The 11166-nt window shown below is 45.3% G+C and overlaps 2 long non-coding RNA genes and 1 pseudogene across 2 annotated transcripts in view; 2 read left to right on the plus strand and 1 right to left on the minus strand.

Annotated features, from left to right (window-relative positions):
- Window positions 1-4628, plus strand: part of LOC123607938 — a 47719-nt gene extending 43091 nt beyond the window's left edge. Inside the window, exon 3 of the long non-coding RNA XR_006716993.1 lies at window positions 3564-4628. This is a non-coding gene — a long non-coding RNA (uncharacterized LOC123607938). The remainder of the gene's footprint in view (window positions 1-3563) is intronic.
- A 1573-nt stretch (window positions 4629-6201) lies between these two features.
- On the plus strand, window positions 6202-7909 carry LOC123607940 (annotated as a pseudogene).
- Window positions 7910-9881: 1972 nt separating this feature from the next.
- LOC123607942 lies at window positions 9882-11151 on the minus strand. The gene is made up of 2 exons (XR_006716995.1): window positions 10782-11151; window positions 9882-10643 (listed from the first exon to the last, which is right to left on the minus strand). It is a non-coding gene; the product is annotated as an uncharacterized LOC123607942 (long non-coding RNA).
- Window positions 11152-11166: the final 15 nt, after the last annotated feature.

The following is an 11166-nucleotide window of genomic DNA, read 5'->3' on the forward strand; positions in this document are numbered from 1 at the left end:
GTAGCGAGCTAGCTAGCTTCCAAGATGGCAGCGGTGATCCCCAACCCTGAACACAAGGCCATTCACATCTCTGTGCACTTCCTTCCCACACTGAGCAGGGCTGACTTGTGTAACCAATGTGGAAGTAATGGAGTGTGACTTCCACGTTTGGGTCATTAAAGATCATGTGACTCCCATCTGCCTCTCTCTGAGACCACTCACTCTGGGAGAAGCCACTACCATGTTCCAAGGGCACTTGAAGCCTTAGGGAGAAGCCACCTGGTGAGAAAACGAGGCCTCCTGACAACAGTTATGTGGGTCAAGCCCTCAGATGATTGCAGCCTCAGCCAAGGTGTTGACTACATGAGTGCTCTGAGCCCAAATCACCCAGGTAAGCTACTCCTGGAGACCTGACTTAGAAGAAATTGTAAGATAATAAACATTTGTTTTTTTATTTTAGCTTTTTAAATGTTTATTTATTTTGAGAGAGAGAGGGAGGGGCAGAGAGAAAGAAAGAGAGAGAGAGAGAGAGACAGAGAGTCCCAAGCAGGCTCCACACTGTCAGCTCAGAGCCCAGTGTGGGGCTCCAACTCGAACCGTGAGATCGTGACCTGAGCTGAGATCAAGAGTCTGATGCTTAACTGACTGAGTCGCCAGTCGCCCCACATTTGTTGTTTTAACACTAAATTTGGGAGTAATTTGCTATTGAGAAGTAGATAATTAATGCAATATTCAAATGAAAAAATATCCTCGTACTCTGTACACTTACACATCTATGTATTTGCTTGTGGGATTTTACCGACACATGCACATTATTTTACTATTTTATTACTGGACAAAGAATTTGTGGACTTCCATAATTATAGTATACTTGTGTGAATATAGACAAGGTTATCTTACCTGTGGAAGACATTATTATACATGTATAGATCTCTCCCATTTCCTTTTTAACACTGAATCTTTGTGGAAATCAGGTGAAATGTGTTCTGAGAAGGAAGGAAAAGAAACTCCTAATATTTCAGTATTTCTTGATAGGGTAACTGCTCATGTTTACCCTAAGTTCTTTGTATGCAGGATTAGGGTAGACTGAATGGAGCAAACTCCTCATAGTACTTGATTATTTTATTTCTAAGTGATGATGCAAAAGTGTCAGAAGCCAGGTTTTTCCAATTAACTACTATAACCTTTATATATACATTAAATGGAACAGTTAGTAATAACATTTGGAATTGTAAGAGTGACATATGGAATCAAGAAAGACCTTTGAAATGAAATTAAGGAATAGTCAAGAGGCAAAAGTCCATAGGAAGCAGGCTTCAAGGAAAACTGAATAAAAGTGTTCCTGATGGCATTTGCTTTTTCTTTTGCATATGGAGACCAACAGGCAAAGAAAATGGGTAAAAAATTCCTTCTCAAATGGTATCAGCAGATTAGTTTGCATAGCAGTTTGTATGTATTTAGCCCAAAATATAAACAAATAAATTAACCCAAAATATAAACAAATGATTTTTGGATAGTACTGGTAGGCATAAAGCCTGAGAAATAGAAAATAAAAAAGGAAAGTTAGAAAGAAAGAGAGTGGGGAATGAAAAAAGGCTAAAAAATGAAGAAAATCCATGGAGCCATGTGAGTATTCACATGCATATTCCTTGGATTCTTAACCATGTTCCAAACTTGGGGACAATGCAGGTTATCTGGCCAAATCTCATTTTCTAAGCCTATGGCTTCCCTTGGGCCTTCAGGAAATAAATAGTCCACTATCAGTCAGCAAATGAGTACTGGCTTCCACAGCTTGGGCCCCCATGAAATGAGGCCAGGACTAGAGGAGAAATTCATCAACTTACTGCTACCCCAGCGAAGACCTCAAAACATAGTTTCTTTCTCCTTTTTACATCATGTTTGTTTAGGGGCGCCTGGGTGGCTCAGTCGGTTAAGCATCTGACTTCGGCTCAGGTCATGACCTCACAGTTTGTGGGTTCAAGCCCCATGTCAGGCTCTGTGCTGACAGGTCAGAGCCTGGAGCCTCCTTCAGATTCTGTGTCTCCCTCTCTCTCTGCTCCTACCCCATTCATGCTCTGCCTCTCTCTGTGTTGCAAAAATAATTTAAAAAGTTAAAAAAAAAATTTATATCACGTTTGTTTAGTGACCGTATGACTCTATTGTGGACAGAAGGGCTGTATGTGCCTTGAATAATCCCTGTTGGACTGTGAGATTTTATTATTAAATCCCATGTTATCATACATACCTTAAATGATAAGCCTGTATGGTTGAATTTAGGAGACTAGGTTCCCGGTGCTGTTGCATATACGATCAAACTATAGAGCTAATTCTCCAGGCCTGGATTGTCTAAGCATAAACTTGTCCTGTGTAGATGTTCATTGTGCTGATTAATTTTTATATAATAAATATGACCAACAGTCAAGACCATATCTGATAAACCAAATAGCACTATGAAGGAATAAAATATTTGAGAATTCCTGAAAAATCTAGCATGCTTGCTGACCATAAATATGAGGAGAGCTGTTGAGAAAACCAGATTTTTCTAAGAGAAAAGAATGTGTGTGTAGACAATGTATATCTTAAAGGGACATTCTTTGGTTCTTTTTAGAATAGTAAACAATTGTTAAATACTTTATTGGCTTTCTTGTTGTCATATATTTAGGCAATGTAAGCATTCACTTGAGTAATCATTTCCTAACTTGGACTGAACGTGCAGGAGTTGGCTTGGAGGAGGTTAGCCTTGGAGCCCCCTGGATTCTGTTGCTTCGGGGAGGAGGCTGGCACAGAATCTTCAAAAAGTGTCATTTTATTAAAAATGTAAACTGGGATGGCACCTGCTTTTCAACTAAGAAAATGTTATACAATGTATCTAATGTAAATTTAACCCTCTAATGCAATTTAAACCCTCCAAGGGGAAATTAGGCAGATTAAAAAATTTCTTCTTATTTTTATTTTTAGAGAATGAGCAGGAGAGAGGGGCAGAGGAGAGAGAGAGAATCTCAGGCTTAGTGCAGAGACCAGCGCAGGGCTCTATCTCACGACCCTGCTGAGATCACGACCTGAACTGATGCCAAGAGTCGGACCCTCAACCCATTGAGCCACCCAGGCGCCCCAATGAAGCAGATATTTTTTTTTTTTTAATTTTTTTTTTTCAACGTTTATTTATTTTTGGGACAGAGAGAGACAGAGCATGAACGGGGGAGGGGCAGAGAGAGAGGGAGACACAGAATCGGAAACAGGCTCCAGGCTCTGAGCCATCAGCCCAGAGCCCGACGCGGGGCTCGAACTCCCGGACCGCGAGATCGTGACCTGGCTGAAGTCGGACGCTTAACCGACTGCGCCACCCAGGCGCCCCTGAAGCAGATATTTTTAATCAAGATGCCCACCATCATCATTCCACAAATCCCATTGTTTGAAGCAGCCTAACTCAAAGAAGCCAATTCTAACGTGATTGAGTGGTTTTCCCGTAGTTAAAGCTAAATTTTAACTGAGTCCTATCTGACTTTTATCTGAATTTCATCAGAACATTATGGTCATGGCATTTTAAAGATTTCTTTCCTTTGATTATCCTTCCCATTTTACAGCCCTTCCAAATTGCAGAGAAGATTGAGCTAGAAGTGTTTTCTTCCCCCAGAGCACACTGCTGATATTTCTTGGCTCATCTCACTGAGACCAGACATGGACCCCCTGCACACAGGGTCATAGGATTTGTTCAGCTGTGACCAAGAATCTCCAGTTCTATGGCATAGTAGCTGAAATGGAAAACTGCATTTTTTACCTTGACATCTCCTCCATTCTAGTTTTTCAGGATTGATGATTGGGGTAAGCGTAAAAACTTTTCAGTGGTTTCTTAGATAAGATACCAAAAGCACAAGCAACAACAAAAGAAAAAATACATAAAGTGAACTGCATCAAACTTTAAAACGTTTGTGTTTCAAGGAACAGCACCAAGAAAGAGAAAAGACAGCTCACAGGATGGGAGAAAATATTTGCAAATCATGTATCTAATACACCTCAGTAATAAAAATGCAACCCAACTAAAAAATGGGCAAAATCTCTGAGTAGAAATTTCAACAAAGAAAATAGAAAGATGACCAAAAGCACATGAAAGGACGCTTAGCACCCTTAATCATCAGGGAATGGTAAATCAAAACCCCCGTGAAATACCCCTTCACATGCACCAGGGTAACTATAATCAGAAAGAGAGATAACAACAAGGATGTGGAGAAGGAGTCCCCAGACACTGCTGGTGGGAATGTCAAGCGGTGCCATCACTTCGGAAAATAGTCTGGCAGTTTCTCAGATGGTTGAAGATAGAGTTAACATCTGCCCCCCAGTAATGTCACTGCCAGGTGAATTCATTTCTCACCAAAGAGAATTGGAAACACATGTCTGCACAAAAGCTTGTATACAAATGCTCATAGCAATATTATTCATAGCCAAAATATTCATATTCATAGCAATAGTATTCATAGCCAAAGAGCAGGAAGAAACCTTAAATATCCATCAACTGGTGAGTGGATAAACAAACGATGATTTATCTGAAGAATATGAAACACTAATTTGAAAAGATCTCTGTACTCCTATGTTCACTGCAGCATTGTTTACAGGAGCCAAGATATGGAAGTAGCCCAAGTGTCCGTCCGTAGACGAGTGGATACAGAAGATGTGGAGATACATACGACGGAATATTACTCAGCCATAAGAAAGGATGAAATCTAGCCACTGGCAATGACATGAATGGACCTTGAGGGTATTATGGTAAGTGAAGTAAGTCAGATGGAAGAGGACAAATTCTGTGTGGTTTCACTTATAGGTGGAATCTAAAAAACCAAACGAACGAACCAACAAAACGAAAACAAATTCACAGATACAGAGAATGGAGTGGTGGTTGCCATAAGGGAAAGGGGTTGGGGGTTGGACGAAATGGGTAAAGAGCTCAGCTGTATGGTGAAGGGCAGTAACTAGACTCTTTGTAGTGTATACAAATATCGAGTTATAATGTTGTACACCTGAACCTTACATAATGCCGTATACCAATTTTACATCAATAAAAAATATGAAATACGCAGTGAACTATTATTCAGCATTAAAAAGGAACTAAGTACTGAGATATAATACAACACAACATGAATGAACCATTATACTTAGAAGCCAGTCACAAAAGGACACATATCGTGTGATTCCATTGATATGAACCATAAGAGAAGGCAACTCTGGAGAGACAGAAGATAGATTAGTGGTTGCCTGAGACTGAGGAAGATGATAAGGGGGAGTACCTACTAATGGGCACAGGGTTTCTTATTTGGGTGACGAAAATGTCCTAAAATTGTGATTAGACAACTCTGTGAAAATACTAAAAACCATCGAATTGCATACTCTAAATAGGTGAATTTATGCTACTTCAATCATACTTGTAGCTGTTATTTAAAAAACTCATCTATGGAAGTGATCAAGGGTACAAATCAGGGGCAGATCAAGAAGACGGGCCTGTTGTCATGGGGGAGGTGGTGGCACTTGGTGGCTACCGGTGGCCAAGGAAGAGGCAGTGACACTGGACTTGGTTGGGGGCAGCGGCAGATTTGGGGCTTCCGCAGCTTCTTCCAGGGCAGACGTCCAGCACAGCTGCTGTTGAGACCCAAGATCTTACTTCTCGTCCCTCGATTGGAGTATTGGTGTACCGGCCATCTTCAGATGCCTCTGGAAGACAGATGAGGAAACTGAGGCCTGGGGAAGTTACAAAACTTGTTCAAAGTCACACAGTTTGTAAAGGACACAGCCAAAACTAGAGTGGGTTGTCAAAATTAAAATGAACAGTCTACAGCAAAGTTTTAGGGGAAAGAAAGAGGTTTGTGATCCACAAGCCAGTCGTCCACATCAGGGGCAGGCGGATGAAGAAGGGGTTTGTACTGGAAAATGCAGCTTCCCGGTTGAGTACTTTGGCCATATAGAAGTTAAGGAGTCCAGAGGAAGGCACAGCTGTGAAGATGCTGTCAAAAGATTGAAAGCCGAAAGAAGTTCTTCAAAGGCTTCTTTGGAAGGCGGTCCTGTGGGTTTCAGCAGGTGGACCCCCAGTTGTGGATGAAAATACTAAGGGGTGCCTGGGTGGCTCAGTCGGTTAAGCAACCCACTCTTGATTTCGACTCCAGTCATGATCTCATGGTTTGTGAGATCGAGCCCTGCATCAGGCTCTGTGCTGACAGTGCAGAGCCTGCTTGAGATTCTCTCTCTCTCTCTCTCTCTCTCTCTGCCCCCCCCCCCACACACTGTCTCTGTCTCTCTCAAAATAAATAAACTTTAAAAATTAGAAAAAAAGAAAAGAAAATACTAAGGACCTCATAGTTGACCAGACAATAGAAAAAGTTACTTCCTGTGTCCCGGGTAGGAACTTGATAGAGGCTTCTCTGACATATGTCGTGATGGCACTGCTTGGCGCTGATCTGTCATTGCTCCATGGCTGTCAAGGTCATGGGTGCAAGATTGAGCATGAAGGAGAGGAAGCAGAAGCTGGAGAAGGAATGTGGGGTGACTGCTACTTTTGATGCTAGTCGGACCACTTGTACAACAGAAGGGTCATTCCCTGTCACAACAGCCACCGAGCACGCAGAATGAGAGCAATCATGAAACAGACCCGAGGTGTCCAGAAAGGGCTGGAGTGGTGGGAAGCAGACAGCATCAGCTCCCTGTGCTCATGGAGCATGCCCTGCGAGGGTCCTTTCTCATCTGCCCCAGTGACCACGCCGGTGACAGCGGTAGCATCACCATCTCCTGCCTTTCAAGCCAGTGGCCCTGACTCGGCCTCCCGTGGGCTTGTGGCTCAGTCAGCCCGCACCGCCCTCTCGGCCACAGCAATGAAGCCAGCCCTGGAGCCCTGGGCCCTGATGCTGTTCACGGGGGAATTGCAGCCATGCACTCGGGGCTGGAGGCGGTCAGTCTTCCGGTGCTGCCTCTCTAGGTCTCGTCCAGGCTGCTCACAGACACACTCCCCCTGCGGCGGACTGCTGGTTAGAAGAGGGGTTCAAGAGTGTCCGGGCTCAGCTGCCCTTCTGCGGTCAGTTCTCCAGCCTCCTGCACCCACTGCCATCACCCAGCCAGCACCGCCTTTCCAAGGGAACTCATTCCTCACCTCCCAGCCTGTGCCAGTGGTCTGGTCCCACCCCTGCAGCCAGCCTTTGTCCCTGCCCAGTCCTATCATGTGGCCAATGGGATGCCCTATCTGGCACCTCATGTGTCTGTGATGGGCATCACTCCCTCCCGATGGCAGCCAATGTATATGACACTGTGGGCCACCCTCAGGCTGCCCACCCCCATCAGCCTCCCAGTCCAGTCAAGCCCCAGACATTCCCTTAGTAGGGGACAAGCCTACTTTCCTACAAGACTGCCAGTCTTTCATTAAGCCTCCTGCTCAGCACCCCAACGGTTCTGTAGCTTTCAGCGGTGTAGACGATGGCGGGTTGGCCTCAGGAGATGAGCACATGGAGGTTCCTGCAGGCACCTGTCCAGTGCATCCTTCCGAAACCCGGTGGGCTGCATTAGGAAGCAAGTCCCGGCAGCATACTAACCCCTCACTCACCAACCCTTCCTCCAGTGACTTACAGAAGATGTTTGAAATTGAACTTTAAGCAGTCTGTATGGCTTATGTATGTTATGTGTACCTAGGCAAGGGCAGGGGCAGAGGTCAAAGGAGCAAAGGGAACTTTGCCTTCCCTGTCAGTTTACTTTCCACTAATCCCAAGGGTCCCAAGGAGCATGTCCAGGCACAGGGTTCTATGAAAGGTGCTTTTGAAAAGAAAGGGGCAGGAACATTTCTAGAGAAAAGTTGTCTTGCAGTTAGGCTAAAGAAGTCAAGGAAATGTTGCCCTCTGTCCACCTCCTACTCCTGCAGTCCCTCACAGATCTCGGACAGCAGAGAGGCAGAAGTATACGGACAGGAGTCTGTATTCAAAAAAAATTTTTTTTTTTCAATGTTTATTTATTTCTGGGACAGAGAGAGACACAGCATGAACGGGGGAGGGGCAGAGAGAGAGGGAGACACAGAATCGGAAACAGGCTCCAGGCTCTGAGCCATCAGCCCAGAGCCCGACGCGGGGCTCGAACTCACGGACCGCGAGATCGTGACCTGGCTGAAGTCGGACGCTTAACCGACTGCGCCACCCAGGCGCCCCCAGGAGTCTGTATTCAAAGCACATTTACTGGAGTATAAAACAGTAGGGGAAGCAAAACCATCTCCCTTTGTTTTTCATGCCTTTTGCCTGCCGCCCCTCAGTGCTGGCCTGTCTTAGAGCCCAAGAACATGGTGGCCTGCGCTTGGGCTGGGGACAAGAGATAGGTGGGCTATGCTGCCAGGATTCCCAGGAGGTCACATCAGCAGTTGTCCAGCAGATTTTAGGTGTATCTTTAGGTATATTGTAGGTGTAAAGTTGAGCTTCCACTTTGAGTAAGAATAAACATAAATCTGTATCAAAAAAGCCAAAATCCTTATTTTCATGCACTTACATAAATAGTTGTCAATATTAAAAAGTTGTATGAATGTAAGTGATCTTGCCAAAGGTAAAAGGGTTACCTGTAAGAAGCTGTACATCTGATTGATTTATCGGTGATGCCTGTCAAAGTGGGGAGAGGGAAGGTTGGGAGTCGCAGATGAGATCTCTGGCTTATTTGGTATCATTCGTGGTAAGTAGCACATTGCAGCAACACATGCGAGTGACAAATACAGTCACTAGGTGCTGGTTGTAAAGAAAAGAAAGAGCAGTGTTGTCCTGGGTTTCAACCTGGGGTGAAATTCTAATGTCGTTGTTTTGTTTTGTTTTTTATTATTTTTACAAAGTTTATTTATTTTTGAGAAAGAGAGAAAGAGAAAGTGGGCAGGGGAGGGGCAGAGAGAGAATTCCAAGCAGGCTCCGTACTGTTAGTGGGGAGCCTGACACGGGGCTTGAACCCACAAACCGGGAGATAATCACCTGAGCCCATATCAGACGCTCCACTGACTGAGACACCCAGGTGCCCCTAATGTCATTATTTTAATGGAATCAATCTAAATACACTTTGTAGAGAATATGCATTGGCCCTGATGGACTGCTGCAGTTTCTTTATGTCAATCCTCTATGTTTGAACACTAGGGTGACAGTGACATCATCATATCCATCCATGGGAGCACAGGTTACCGTGTTGGTTTGTCACGCGGGTCTTGGTGGGTTTTGTTTTGTCTCTTAGATTTGTGGGGGTGGAGAATCTGGTTTTATTAGCTGTATGGAAGTCTGTCCACTCACTTGAGGAGAGCAGAGCATCCTGTTGCCAGTTGCAGCCAATTGACCTTTGGTAACAACATGAGATCCCGTCTCATTTTTACTTTTGAATGTTGGCTTTACAATCAAATGTAAGCTGTATGTATTTGTACTGATAAGGATTTATAATCTGCTGGGGCGGCTGGGTGGCTCAGTTGGTTAAGCCTCTGACTCTCCATTTCAACTCAGGTCCTGATCTCCCAGTTTGTGAGTTTGAGCGGCAAGTTGGGCTCCACATTGACAGCATGGAGCCTGCTTGGGATTCTGTCTCTGCTCGCTCTGTCTCTCAAAATAAATAAACTAAAATAAATTATTTTAAAAAGCTTAATTTACAATCTGCTTTAACAAAAAATGTTCTTCGTGGGGCGCCTGGGTGGTGCAGTCAGTTAAGTGTCCGACTTCAGCTCAGGTCACGATCTCGCGGTCGGTGAGTTCAAGCCCCGCGTCAGGCTCTGGGCTGATGGCTCAGAGCCTAGAGCCTGTTTCGATTCTGTGTCTCCCTCTCTCTCTGCCCCTCCCCCGTTCATGCTCTGTCTCTCTCTGTCCCAAAAATAAATAAACGTTGAAAAAAAAATTAAAAAAAAAAATGTTCTTCGTAGGGAAAAAAAAGACATGAACCAGTGTTAATTTTTTTAATATCTTTTTTTGGTAACTAAATGTCATAAACTACCCTAAATCTTCAATAGTGATGATTTACAATTATCAGTATGTGATTGTGAAAATCAATCAGGGAAGCAGTAGCAGGAATTTCATCTTTCAGTTCTGGACAAGAATTTATATGGAATGGTAGCTCACAAATAATTCTTTTGGGTCATGGGTGAAAAAAAAGGGTATTGCAGGTACTCTATTTTGATTTTCCCAAGTGAAGGGCAGTAATCCGAAGGACTTCTAAATTTCATCATACTGAGTAGAGTTCATAAAAGAGTGTAGCTTTACTTCTGTCGAGCATTGACTTTTGCTGATTACCGACTTATAACTGCTTTATCAGCACATCAGAGCTCTGAAAAATGGGCCTCAACGCCCTTGATTCATCGGCAAACGTCCCACAGTACCCTCTTCCTATTTTCCTAAGACCGTGAACTACATAGGGCACTAGGTCTCTCAGGTCCTGGGGGATCCCAGTAGAAACCGTATTCTGAAACGGGGGACGATCCGCAGGTGCAACTGTCGTTCTCCCAAGTCACAGCAGCCACGTTCCAAAGGCGTCCAACGGTGACCTTCCTCAGAGCCTGAGGACCGCCCTCCCTGCCCGCGCACGTGGCGAGGTGGGGACGGAGCCACGTGGGACCCGTGGAAGACACTCTCCGCAGCGCGCGGCTGACATTCCAGGCGCTGGAAAGGAGTTGTCAGCTTCTCGCTGCAAGACCCTGCGCGCAGACCCTGTAGTTAAGTGAAGCACAGTGAGGTGAAACGGGGATCGTCCCCGACCTCCCATCACACTTCCCTTTCCCTCCCTCATTCCGCCCCCGCCTCCGCCAACTCTCAGCCCGCTGGCTCAGCTCAGACTCGCCGCCAGACCTATCGCGGGGGCCGACCGAGACCCCGGAAGAGGGACTCCATCCGGGTGCTTTGTGCGGGCGAGGGAAGGGCGTGGCTTTATGACGACCGTGAGCGGGTGGGGCGAGGAGCCAACTCAGGAGCTGGGACCGCCAGACGGAGGGGGCGGCGGGAGTATGGGTTGCAACTTGCCACGCCCCATGGAAACTCCATGCTGCTCGGGAGGGGAGTCTCTATTCTCAAACTCTCCTTGGAGGCGGGAATGTCAACTAAGAAGTTTAATTTCAAAGACTCATCCTTTGGAAAGCTTCTTCATACTCTCTCCTGCTGCCCTTCTTTCCTCTCTGCTTGATAACCACGGGACACTCTCCGCCTCCAGCCTCCCCTCCCCCCCTCGCTCTGTGCA

The sequence above is a fragment of the Leopardus geoffroyi genome, chromosome B2, assembly GCF_018350155.1.
Source record: "Leopardus geoffroyi isolate Oge1 chromosome B2, O.geoffroyi_Oge1_pat1.0, whole genome shotgun sequence".
Lineage (NCBI taxonomy): Eukaryota > Metazoa > Chordata > Mammalia > Carnivora > Felidae > Leopardus > Leopardus geoffroyi.